The sequence below is a fragment of the Apium graveolens genome, chromosome 4, assembly GCF_009905375.1.
Source record: "Apium graveolens cultivar Ventura chromosome 4, ASM990537v1, whole genome shotgun sequence".
In the NCBI taxonomy this organism is placed as follows: domain Eukaryota; kingdom Viridiplantae; phylum Streptophyta; class Magnoliopsida; order Apiales; family Apiaceae; genus Apium; species Apium graveolens.
In genome coordinates this window covers 287,873,942-287,885,261 of record NC_133650.1, presented here as the reverse complement: position 1 = coordinate 287,885,261, position 11,320 = coordinate 287,873,942, and the positions used below count along the sequence as shown (strand labels likewise).

Sequence of the window (11,320 nt, the reverse complement as noted above, 5' to 3'; positions counted from 1 at the left end):
GTTGGGCAGCGATAGCAGTTGCTGCGTCCAACTCCAGAATTCCTGCTACCTTTCCCTGAGTCAGTCTCTGGGAAGGATTCTGGTACTCATTAGCAACCATCAGTTTAATAAGTTCATAAACTTCATCGTAGCTCTTAGCCCACAAGGCTCCTCCTGATGCTGCATCAAGCATGGGTCTAGAAGTAGTGTAATATCCGGGATATATCGTGTGATTATTTTTGCTATTAAATAATTATTATGTGTGTTCAGTATCTATTCTGTGAGTTAATTGTTAAATGTTATGTGTACTTGGATATTCAAAAATAATATTAATTGAGTATTTTAATTTTTATATGTCCACAATAAAACATAGATAATTGTCATATCTTCCTAATTAATTTTATGATGATTTATGGATTTATAAGAATCATATGAAATTTCTAAAATCGTTTTCCGAGTATTTAAAATCTATTTTATAAAAAACGGGAACCAACTGACGTCACCCGTTGTTACATTTTTGGAACCCGAAACTCTTCCGAGAACTCCTTCCTAACCTAATTGTAATATTCCGAGCATATTCCATGTTTCGACTTTTTCGATCCGGCGTACGGTTTGTTCTGCGCAGGTCCCGGCGCAACATTTTCGATACAATACTCGTTCCGATAAATCAATAAAACCCGTATTTTCGATAAACAGGAGCTTTTTATTAAACTATCCCAATTATCACTTCGTGATACGTGTAACCAGGCGCTGAGACCAAGACCGCAGTACAAATTGTACTGATTTGGATAATTATCCCGAAAACCGATACCGTTTGGATCAGTTTTTACAAATAAATGTACCGTTTTATATCCGGAATGATCCAACGGGATACTAATATTCCGTAAAAATAAATAGCCTTTTTCCGTATTTTATTTCGTATCAAAATCATTTGCAGATAGTTAATTCTATAATTTTCAGAGAAAAACCCTAATTACATAAACTGTTCTAAGAATCAAACAGCAAAACGAAGGCGTTACCGATCTCTGTTTTCAAAGCTTGAGTAACCAAAACGAAGGATTTGAAGTGTTCTATCAGATTCTGAGCTTTGTTTCACTGCAGAATCAAAGGTTTATTTTCTGGAAATTTATTTATTTTCAAATTAAATTTATTAAAAATGTGAATTTTTGTTCGGATGATTGTTTGTATGATTTGATGATTGCATGTTGTAGAGCTTGTTTTCCTGATGATTTTGATATATTATACGCCTGATTTGGAGTTCAATAACATGTTCAAATTTGAGTTTGATTTTCGAATTTTAAAATTAGGGTTTATAACCCGTATGAATGTTCTTAATTGAAATTTGGGGGTTTCTTATTCTGAAATAGATTGATGTTGTGGTATAGTGTATTGTATTCTCTGTGAAATTTGCAATCTAATCATACAAGTTTCATGAATCAACGAGGTATGTAGAGAAGGAAGTTGTGTTTTGAAGATTACGTCGAACCCGCCGGAAACCGGCGAGTTTCTTGATCAAATTCCGGCCAAGTCTGGGGTTATTGATGAATTTTGATTGCAGATATAGGTTCCTGGTGTTGTGTAGTTTAATTCTGGAGGTGATGGTGGTGGGAGGATGCCGGAGGTGAGTTCTCCGACCACCCCCGATTTTCCGGCGACTGGAACTGCAAAATTGCAGTTTAGTTCCTGTATTTTTGAAGATGGTGAAGTTTAGTACCTGTAATTTGCAAAGTTTTCAAAAATAGGATTCATGTTTATAAAATGTTTAAAAATCATATTTCCTATTTATTTTTATTATAAAAATTCATTTTTAATTTCTGAAAATTCTAAAAATTATTATTTTAATTCCGAAAATTATTTTTAATTTAAAAATAAATCTAAATTAATTAGTTAATTAATTTCAGTTAATTTTTAATTAATTAGTTGGTCAATTAATTCGAAAATTAATTGATTAATTGATTAAATTAATTATTAATTGATTTTAATCAATTATTTAATTAGATTTAATTATTTAAAAATGATTTAAAAATTTCGAAAAATAGTTTCGAGCTTTAAAATATTATTCTAAATTATTTCCAATGCTCGATAATTAGTATAAAATTGTTTCGGAGCCAGAATTGGCCTACCGAATCCTGTTTATTAACCCGAAATTGATCCAACGACCCGTTTTAATTCCGAAAAATGTTTTAAAAATCATTTTAAATATCAGAAAGCCTATTTATGACCCGAGACTTCTTTATAAATAATATATCATTGATTACGTGATGTATTATGTGCTATATGTGACTTGTTGATTGACTATCAGTCTATATATTTGGTGTTTACTTGATTATTGCATAACTTTCAATCCGTTAATTGGATTTGGGTAAAACGAAGGGTAGATAGAAGTATGTGTTGAATAGAACTCTATGAGTCAATTATTGATAGATGCTTATGATATGTGAGCAGAAGAGGCAAGGCATAGGAAAGGGAAACAGGCAGTTGAGGAGTAAGACGATTGTGATTGGAAGCGAGTGCAGTGTAGTAAGCTAATACCAGGCAAGTGTTCTGAACTTTCTCGAGATATTGTAGTACTTGATAGTCTTGTTGATATTGCGAGTGCTTTGAAGCACTGAAACCCAAACCCTGATTCCAGTTATTGTTCTTGAGCCATGAACCTTATTCTTTCTATACCATTGATTGTTGTATACCCAAACACGAACCTAAAGTATACGATCCTACTCCACAAATACATACAAACTAAATATTAAACACTGAACCAGATTGCTTACATAATCAAATCTTTGTATTTTATGCTTTGAAAGACCAAATCCTTGAAATCCTGAAACATTGATTCCTTTGTTATCCAATTCTTTCATTACCCAACATCCAAGCTTTGAAATGACCTTATTGATCCTTACAAGGATTGAAACTCTTTCATTGTTAAACACTCATTGTTGTTAATGATTCTGGTTATTGATTATTATTGTTTATTCTGTTATTATGTTAGAATTGGATTGTTTTTATAAAATTGTGGACCAGATTCGTGGTCAGACCATATAATGGTCAAGTTAGGCCAATGTGTGCCTTGGATCCAGTAGTTAGAGCAGTGTTGTGTGCTTTGCTCGGGGTTAGTGCGTGACTGATCAGCAGCCTAACCTTGGTTTTTAACATGAAAATATAATATCCAATTCTAAATCATAATCCATTGTGCACTTGATATCATAATCATGTTCACTTGATGATCATTATTCTCAGTTTTGTCATTGTGACTTGATGAGCTAGTTAGCTCATTTGTGCGATATTGTTTCTGTTCTTTTCCAGTTAAGAAGGAACCGGTTGGTACCGCGGATCCCCAGTCCAGCGCGAGAGCTAGGATTTCAGGTTGATTGAGCTGAGCTAGTAGACTTCTTTTGGGATAATTTAAGTCTGTAAAAGTTTGTAATAATGTTTAATACTCAATTTTGAGTTTGGAATAGTTGGGATTTGAACGGTATGTAATATAAGTAGATGTGTGGCTTGTGTGCATACTTTAACCTGTTGCGATCCGTGGTAGTTGGTAAATAGGGTCACTGCATATTATTGTTATCTTTATTATTGTTATAAGCAAGTTATAAATAAAGTGTGTGTGTGTGGACCCCAAACTTCTGACCCGGGTTTGGAGGGCGCCACAAGTAGGACCCAATCCATTATAGAAATAATTAATAATCATCCAATCAGGCATGCCATGGTGTGGGCACTTCCTTAGCATCTCCTTATATCGATCCCAAGCCTCTCACAGAGATTCTCCAGTTTGTTGAGCAAACTAAGTAAGAGCATTTCTGATTGCGGCAGTCTTCGCCATGGGGAAGAATTTAATGAGAAACTTTTGAGCAAGATCTTCCCAAGTGATGATAGACCCTGCTGGTAGAGAGTGTAACCAGCACTTAGCCTTGTCCCTCAGAGAGAATGGGAAGAGACGTAGCTTGATAGCATCTTCAGTCACATCATTGAACTTGAAAGTGTCACAATTCTCGATGAAATCCCTGATGTGCATGTTGGGGTCTTCAGTTGGTGAACCTCCAAACTGAACTGAGTTCTGTATCAACTGGATCATGCTTGAATTGATCTCAAAAGTGTTAGCCCTGATGGCTGGTCTAATGATGCTAGACTGAATGTCATTAATCTTAGGCTTAGAATAGTCCATCAAAGCCTTCAGATTTTCTGCATGATCACCCATAGCTACTGCAATTGGATCTTCAACTTTCTCTTCTTCCTCTAACTTCTCTTTATCCTCAAAAAATTCCCTACAAACCACCACAAGTTCTTCATTGGCTTTATCCAGTGTTCTCTTGCGAGTACACGAACGCGTATGCATACATCCTCGCTAGAGTACCTGAAGCCAGAAAAGGAATAAATAAGTAACAATATTCGAGTCAATGAACTTTAACAACCACTGATGGAAAGCACATAAACTATAAATTAACACTGCAGTCCCCGGCAGCGGCGCCAAAAACTTGTTAGTCGCTAAAAACGTGCTAATAATAAACGCAAGTATACGAGTTCGCAAGTAGTATAGAATATTTTCTAGTTCGTTCCCACAGAGACCGTATAGGTTAACTATTTAATTTATGCACCTAAGTAACGATGTATGGTTATTATCCAATGCTAAGATGAATAACAAATTGAGATTGTTTATAACTAAGAATTACGCTAACAATTATAACTACGAGAATAAAATTATCTGAATTGATGTATATGACAAATATGGGATTCTAACTTCATTAAATACTTCATTCAATAGCCTTATTATTCTTAACCTTAGCATGCAATGGTGATGATACTGATAAACACCAACTTTCATTGCACGAGTACCATTCTACCAGACATCCGCAAAAGAGATAGAAGCTGAATAGGCACCAATTATATTGAGACCCTATATGTCTATAGAATTTGACAACATAACGGTTTAAGCACAAGTTATCTATCTTGATTACATAGGGCAAGTAAGATGGTTAAAATTACCTATGAATCATGCATGACAATTACATGAACCTATACTAGCATGGCAAGTTCAAAATCCTTAAATTCATTTTCGCTTCATTAAGAATTAACACACTATCTTATAAGTTCGTGACGCTCATAAGACGAATACGCACAACCAATACTAGGATATCATACAATCACTACATACTAAGGCATTAAACAATTTATCTAAAGAAATCCATAAATAAATCCGCTAGAACCCCACGATAACGATTAGCCCATAATCGGACTCATCATCAACGTGGGTTCCGATAAAAACATGATATAGCAAACGTAGTCTTTATACGAATAATTAAACCAAATAAAAACAAGAGTATAGGTTCAGCAAAACAAGAAACAAGCATCCAAATTACAACTCAAAACAAAGATTCACAAGAATAAACTAGATCGTCTTCGCCTTTGTTGAATTGTGCTAAAGGTCTCCTGTCATCTTCTCCTTACGCTCTGGTCCGTCTCTTTATTAAAATGACCTAGTATGAATATATATAGCAGCCCTCAACAATCTGAAAGCCTTCCCTTTTAGAATTGTATTAGAAACAGGATTCCTGAATTCGGCATCGGCGCGGGCGCGCGCTATCACAGCGCGGGCGCGCCGTCCTTCTGGGAAAACTCAGATTTCTTCTTAAATCTTGCTGCTTCGAGCCGGCTTTCCACGATCTTTTATTCCAACACCACCTGGACGCCAAATTAGCACCAAAACAATGCTAATTCACCTGATTACCTGAATAATGCCTGAAATATAAAAACACTAGAAAATACATTAAAATACTTAACAACTTGAGTACAAATGCATCAATTCCAAGCTTATTAGAGCATAAATAAGTGTCATAAATGCCACTCAACAGCGTCGCGAACTTATAAGATAGTGGATTAATTCTTAATGAAGCAAAAATGAATTTAAGGATTTAGAACTTGCCATGCTAGCATAGGTTCATGTATTAGTTATGCATGATTCGTAGGTAATTTTAACCATCTTACTTGCCCTGTGTAATCAAGATAGATAACTTGTGTTTAAACCGTTATGTTGTCAAATTCTATAGACATATAGGTTCTCAATATAATTGCTGTCTATTCAGCTTCTATCTCTTTTGTGGATATCTGGTAGTATGGTACTCGTGCAACGAAAGTTGGCGTTCATCAGTTTCGTGTTGTCTGATTAGTGTAATCACCATTGCATGCTAAGGTTAAGAACAATAAGGATATTGAATAAAGTATTTAATGAAGTTGGAATCCCATGTTTGTCATATATATTCATTCAGTCAACTTTAAATCTCGTAGTTATAATTATTAGTTTAATTCTTAGTTAATACAACCTCAATTTGTTATCGTCTTAGCATTGGATAATAACCATACATTGTTGCTTAAGTGTGTGAATTAAGTAGTTAACCAATACAGTCTCTATGGGAACGAACTAGAAAAGATTCTATATTACTTGCGAACTCGTATACTTGCGTGTATTATTAGCGCGTGTTTAGCGACTAACAAGTGTACCAGGTTGTCGATTCAGCAAGGCATTGGAAATCTAACCAATTTGATTCTCCAAGGTCTTAATAGAAACCGCTTGGCTCTTGCACATGAGCCTCAACTCCTCTAATTCAGATTTTTCATTAGATTGTGGTAGCTGCTGAAGTTGGAGATGTTGTCTTAGTGCATATTGTAGTTGTTGAAAACCAGGAGGGTTGTATTGCTTTGCTGCATATTGCTGATAAGGCTGTTGCACCGCATTCTGAGTGTTGCTCCAGCTGAAATTAGGATGATTGCTGTTATTGAGATGATAGGTGGCTGGAACTGGTTGTTGTGACCTCTGAAAGTTGCTCATGAACTGAGTTGATTCACTAGAAATAGCACATTGCTCTGTATCATGCGCACCAGCACAAAGCTCACAAACACTAGTGATCTGATTAACTCCAAAATTAGCCAAAGAAACCACCTTCATCGTTAGAGCCTGAAGCTGAGCAGCTATAGCAGTATCTGTATCCACTTCCAGAACTCCTGCTACCTTGCCTTGAGGCATTCTCTGAGTTGGGTTCTGGTATTCATTAGCAGCCATCAGTTCAATCAATTCATAAGTTTCATCGTAGCTTTTAGCCCATAAGGATCCTCCTGATGCTGCATCAAGCATGGGTCTAGAAGTTGCACCCAACCCATTGTAAAAGCAGTTAATAATTATCTAGTCAGGCATCCCATGATGAGGACACTTCCTAAGCATCTCCTTGTAGCGATCCCAAGCCTCACACAAAGATTCTCCCATTTGCTGTGGAAATTGAGTAAGTGCATTTCTGATTGCAGCTGTTTTCGCCATAGGGAAGAATTTAGTTAGAAACGTTTGAGCAAGATCCTCCCATTTGGTGATAGAACCGGGTGGTAGAGAAGGCAACCAACACTTTGCTTTATCCCTCAGCGAGAATGGGAAAAGCCTCAACTTTATAGTATCTTCAGAAACTCCATTGAACTTGAAAGTGTCACAAATCTCGATGAAATCTCTGATGTGTATGTTGGGATCTTCTATAGGAGAACCCCCAAACTGAACTGAATTATGTATCATCTGAATCGTGCTTGACTTGATTTCAAAGGTGTTAGCCGCGATGGCTGGCCTGATGATGCTAGAATGAATATCATTGATCTTTGGCTGAGAGTAATCCATCAAGGCCTTTGGATTCACAACTGGTTCTCCCATTTTGATAAGAGCTTCTTCTTCAACTTTCTTCTCAACAAAAACTTCTTCAACTACTTCCTCCGCTTTATCCAGTGTTCTCTTACGAGATCGAGAACGCGTTAGTATACACGCTCTCTAGAGTACCTGAAAAGCAACAAGCAAACAAGTAAGTAAAATATTCGAGTCAGTGAACTTTAACGACCACTAATGACAAGCACATAAACTAAAAATTAACACCGAATCCCGGCAGCGATGCCAAAAACTTGTTAGTTCGCTAATATTCACGCAAGTATACGCGTTCGCAAGTAATATAGAATTCTTTCTAGTTCATTCCCACAGAGACTGGTTTAGGTTAATATAAGAATGTGTACTTATGCAACGATGGTATGGTTATTATTCAATGCTAAGACGAATAACAAGTTGAGATTGTTTATAACTAAGAATCAACTAACATGCAACTAACTAAGAGAATTGAGGTTGATTTACTTATATGAGACAAACATGGGATTCTAACTTCATTACTACTTCATTCAAAGTAATTGTTCTTAACCTTAGCATGCAATGGTGATGACAACTAATCAGATAACACGAAACTAGTAGATGCAAACTTTCGTTGCACGAATACCCTACTACCAGACATCCACAAAAGAGATAGAAGCTGAATAGACACCAAGTATGTTGAGACCCTATATGTCTATAGAATTTGACAACATAAAGGTTTAATGCGCAAGTTATCTATCATGATTACATAGGGCAAGTAAGATGGTTAAAATTACCTACGAATCATGCATAAATACATGAACCTATGCTAGCATGACAAGTTCTAAACCCCTAAACTCACTGTCACTTCAATAGAGATTAACACGCTATCTTATAAGTTCGTGACGCTCATAAGACGAATAAGCACAACCAATACGAGGATATCATACAATCACCACACACTAAGATATCGAAAAAAAATTAACTATTGAAATCCATAAGTAAATCTGCTAGAACCCCACGATAACGATTAGTTAATAACCGAACTCATCATCACCGTGGGTTCTGATGAAAGCATGGTATAATAAACTAAGTCTTTATAAACTGAATAATAATCAAAGTACATAATTAAGAGTAATAGGTTCAACAAACAAGAAAACTAACATCCAAGATTATAACTTAAATAAAGAATCACAAGAATAAACTAGATTCTCTTCACCTTCGTTGTATTTGTGCTCCTAGGTCTTCTCCCCGTCTTCTCCTTGGTCTCCGTTATGAAAAATGTCTTTAAGTTGTCTTTATATAGCAACCCAATCAATCCAGAAGTCCAGCAGATCAGTATTCTAATCAAATCAGGAATCACAGAATTCGACCTGGCGTGGCCGCGCGCTATCCCAGTGCGGGCGCACTATATCTCTGACAAACCGGCGGGCGCGTGTTAGCACAGCACGGGCGCGCTGACCTTCTGGAAAAAATTCTTGCTTATGTTTTAATTGCTGATTTTAATGGCGATCAATGAGTGAACATCCAAGGCTCCTTCCTAACACCAATTTAGCACCAAAATAGTGCTAAATCTCCTTCTTCCTTCAACTATGACTGAAATGCAAAAAACACTACCAAACACATCAAAAACATAAACAACTCGAGTACAAAACACCAATTCGAAGCTTCACGAAGCGTTATAAGTGGATATGAATGCCACTTAATAAACATACTTTGTGGGAGATCTTACTGCTAATCCTGTACTCTACTTAGACGTGTTAGGGGATTTCTGAAATACAGCAGTGACAAGAATAGTGGTGCATGAGAATCAGGCAGCATCAATAGTGATAAATTGTACAATCAAGGGCCAACAGGTGGAGATATCTGAGAATGATGTCAATATGGCTTTGGGCATACCTATTGACAAGCTGGTGGAGGTTCCAACTCAGGATGAGCTTTATGAATTCATGGACTTCATCAATTATTCTGAAAAGATTAATCTGTCAAGCATGAACACAAAGAACCTGAGGAGGGAATGGTCTTTTCTCTTTGATTTAGTAATCAGGGATTTCACTTGCTGAAAGTCGGGGTTTGATAACATTTTAAGTGTTTTCCAGAAGCTGGTCTACTCAATGGATCACAACAAACAGATAAATGTAGGACACTACATCTTGGAGGAATTGAGCACCAGGCTAACATTGCCATTAACATCAAGAGGTAAGGAAATATTTCTTCCTAGATTCATTATGTCAGCTTTAAACTATAAAGTAAATGACATATATATGATAGATGGAGTAGATAGATCATTAATAAGCAATTGTACGCAGGTGTCCAAAATTCTATTTGGATCACTATCTACAAAGAACAAGGTGCATGTGGGTCTTAAATCAACTATATTCATGTTGGAGAAATTTAGGACTTATCCCTATCATATTCCTGACATGAGGTCCATTGTAACTCAATCTAGTACAGTAATGGTCCCTGAACCTGTGGAAGTACAAACACAGGAACACCAACAGGGACCTTCCAATACTGATACCCCTTCTTATATACCAGTAGCTGCTAGGAAGCCAACCACTTCATCCTCTTGAAAGGGTGAAGTGAGTAAAAAGAAGAGAAATCATACACCTTTACCAATTATAAATGAGAGTGGTGAGGAACAGACTGAACCTGAGTCACCCTTGGTCAAAAGAAAACCAAAGAAGGCTAAAAACTTAGAGTTGGCCACTCAAGCCACCTCTGAATCCTCTCGAAAGGATGTAGTTGTAACACAGGGACCAAAACAGACTCTAGGGGCATCCTCTCAACAGGGTGTCTCTATTTAAAAGAGCACTCTCTCTAGTGCACCATGTAATGAGTCTGCACAACCATCACTTAAACAAATTCAAGTGTTTGGAAGGAGAAATATGGATCGCATATACAAGGAGAGCACATCCCCTAAAGCTTCCTCACTTATTGAAGGGGAGCTGCCAACACTCACCTCTGATCAACAAATTCTTATCTCTAAAATTTCTTCTTCCTACACAGCACATGAATCTAATTCTCAAGTGCAATCTCACTCAAGTGACTTGGTTCAAGAAACCTTGCTCACCACCCAGGCACCTAATCTAGATGGGGAGAGGCTACTAGCTGGGGTATACCTTGATGACACCATCACAAACATGGGGAATTCATCAGTTTTCACTGAAGACCCCATGGTGGTAATAAATGCACCTTCACGTACAAATCAGCCTTCACAGGCTGTTAGGTTTGAGGGTAGTACTCCTAAGGGGGAGCTATCTAAATCCTCCCATATTCAAATGGAGGTTCCTGTCATAGTAACAACTCCCCTCACAACCCTAGCTGAAATTGCACTAACAATTGAGGTTAGGAGTTCAATTGCCAATGACCTTGCTATGGGAGAGGCAAGATCATCACATTTATGTGACAGTGCTCTGCAAGAAGCACAAGGGTTTGAGAATGGTGCACATGACAGTAACCCAGTCAAATCCCCTCCAATTCAAATGCAGGTTCCCACCACAAGTGGAGAACAACACCCTATCATAACCACAGTGCAAACTGTGAGTAAAACCGTGACTCCTGTCATAGATGGTTCTATTACCCTATCCCCTTCACACCTAACCAATCAACCTTCCACCTCTCAACCACAAGAACCTCACCTCATCTCCCAATGGTTACAAGAAGCTGCATCTCAACCTTCCACAATTGATGATCTTATGGTTG

General features: G+C 37.1%; 2 non-coding genes across 2 annotated transcripts; both read left to right on the top strand.

The window, feature by feature from the left end:
- Positions 1–3,677: 3,677 nt before the first annotated feature.
- Positions 3,678–3,784, top strand: LOC141722830 (small nucleolar RNA R71). The gene has a single exon (XR_012575830.1). It is a non-coding gene; the product is annotated as a small nucleolar RNA R71 (small nucleolar RNA).
- Positions 3,785–7,160: 3,376 nt separating this feature from the next.
- Positions 7,161–7,267, top strand: LOC141723134 (small nucleolar RNA R71). Its single transcript, XR_012576124.1, has one exon. It is a non-coding gene; the product is annotated as a small nucleolar RNA R71 (small nucleolar RNA).
- Positions 7,268–11,320: the final 4,053 nt, after the last annotated feature.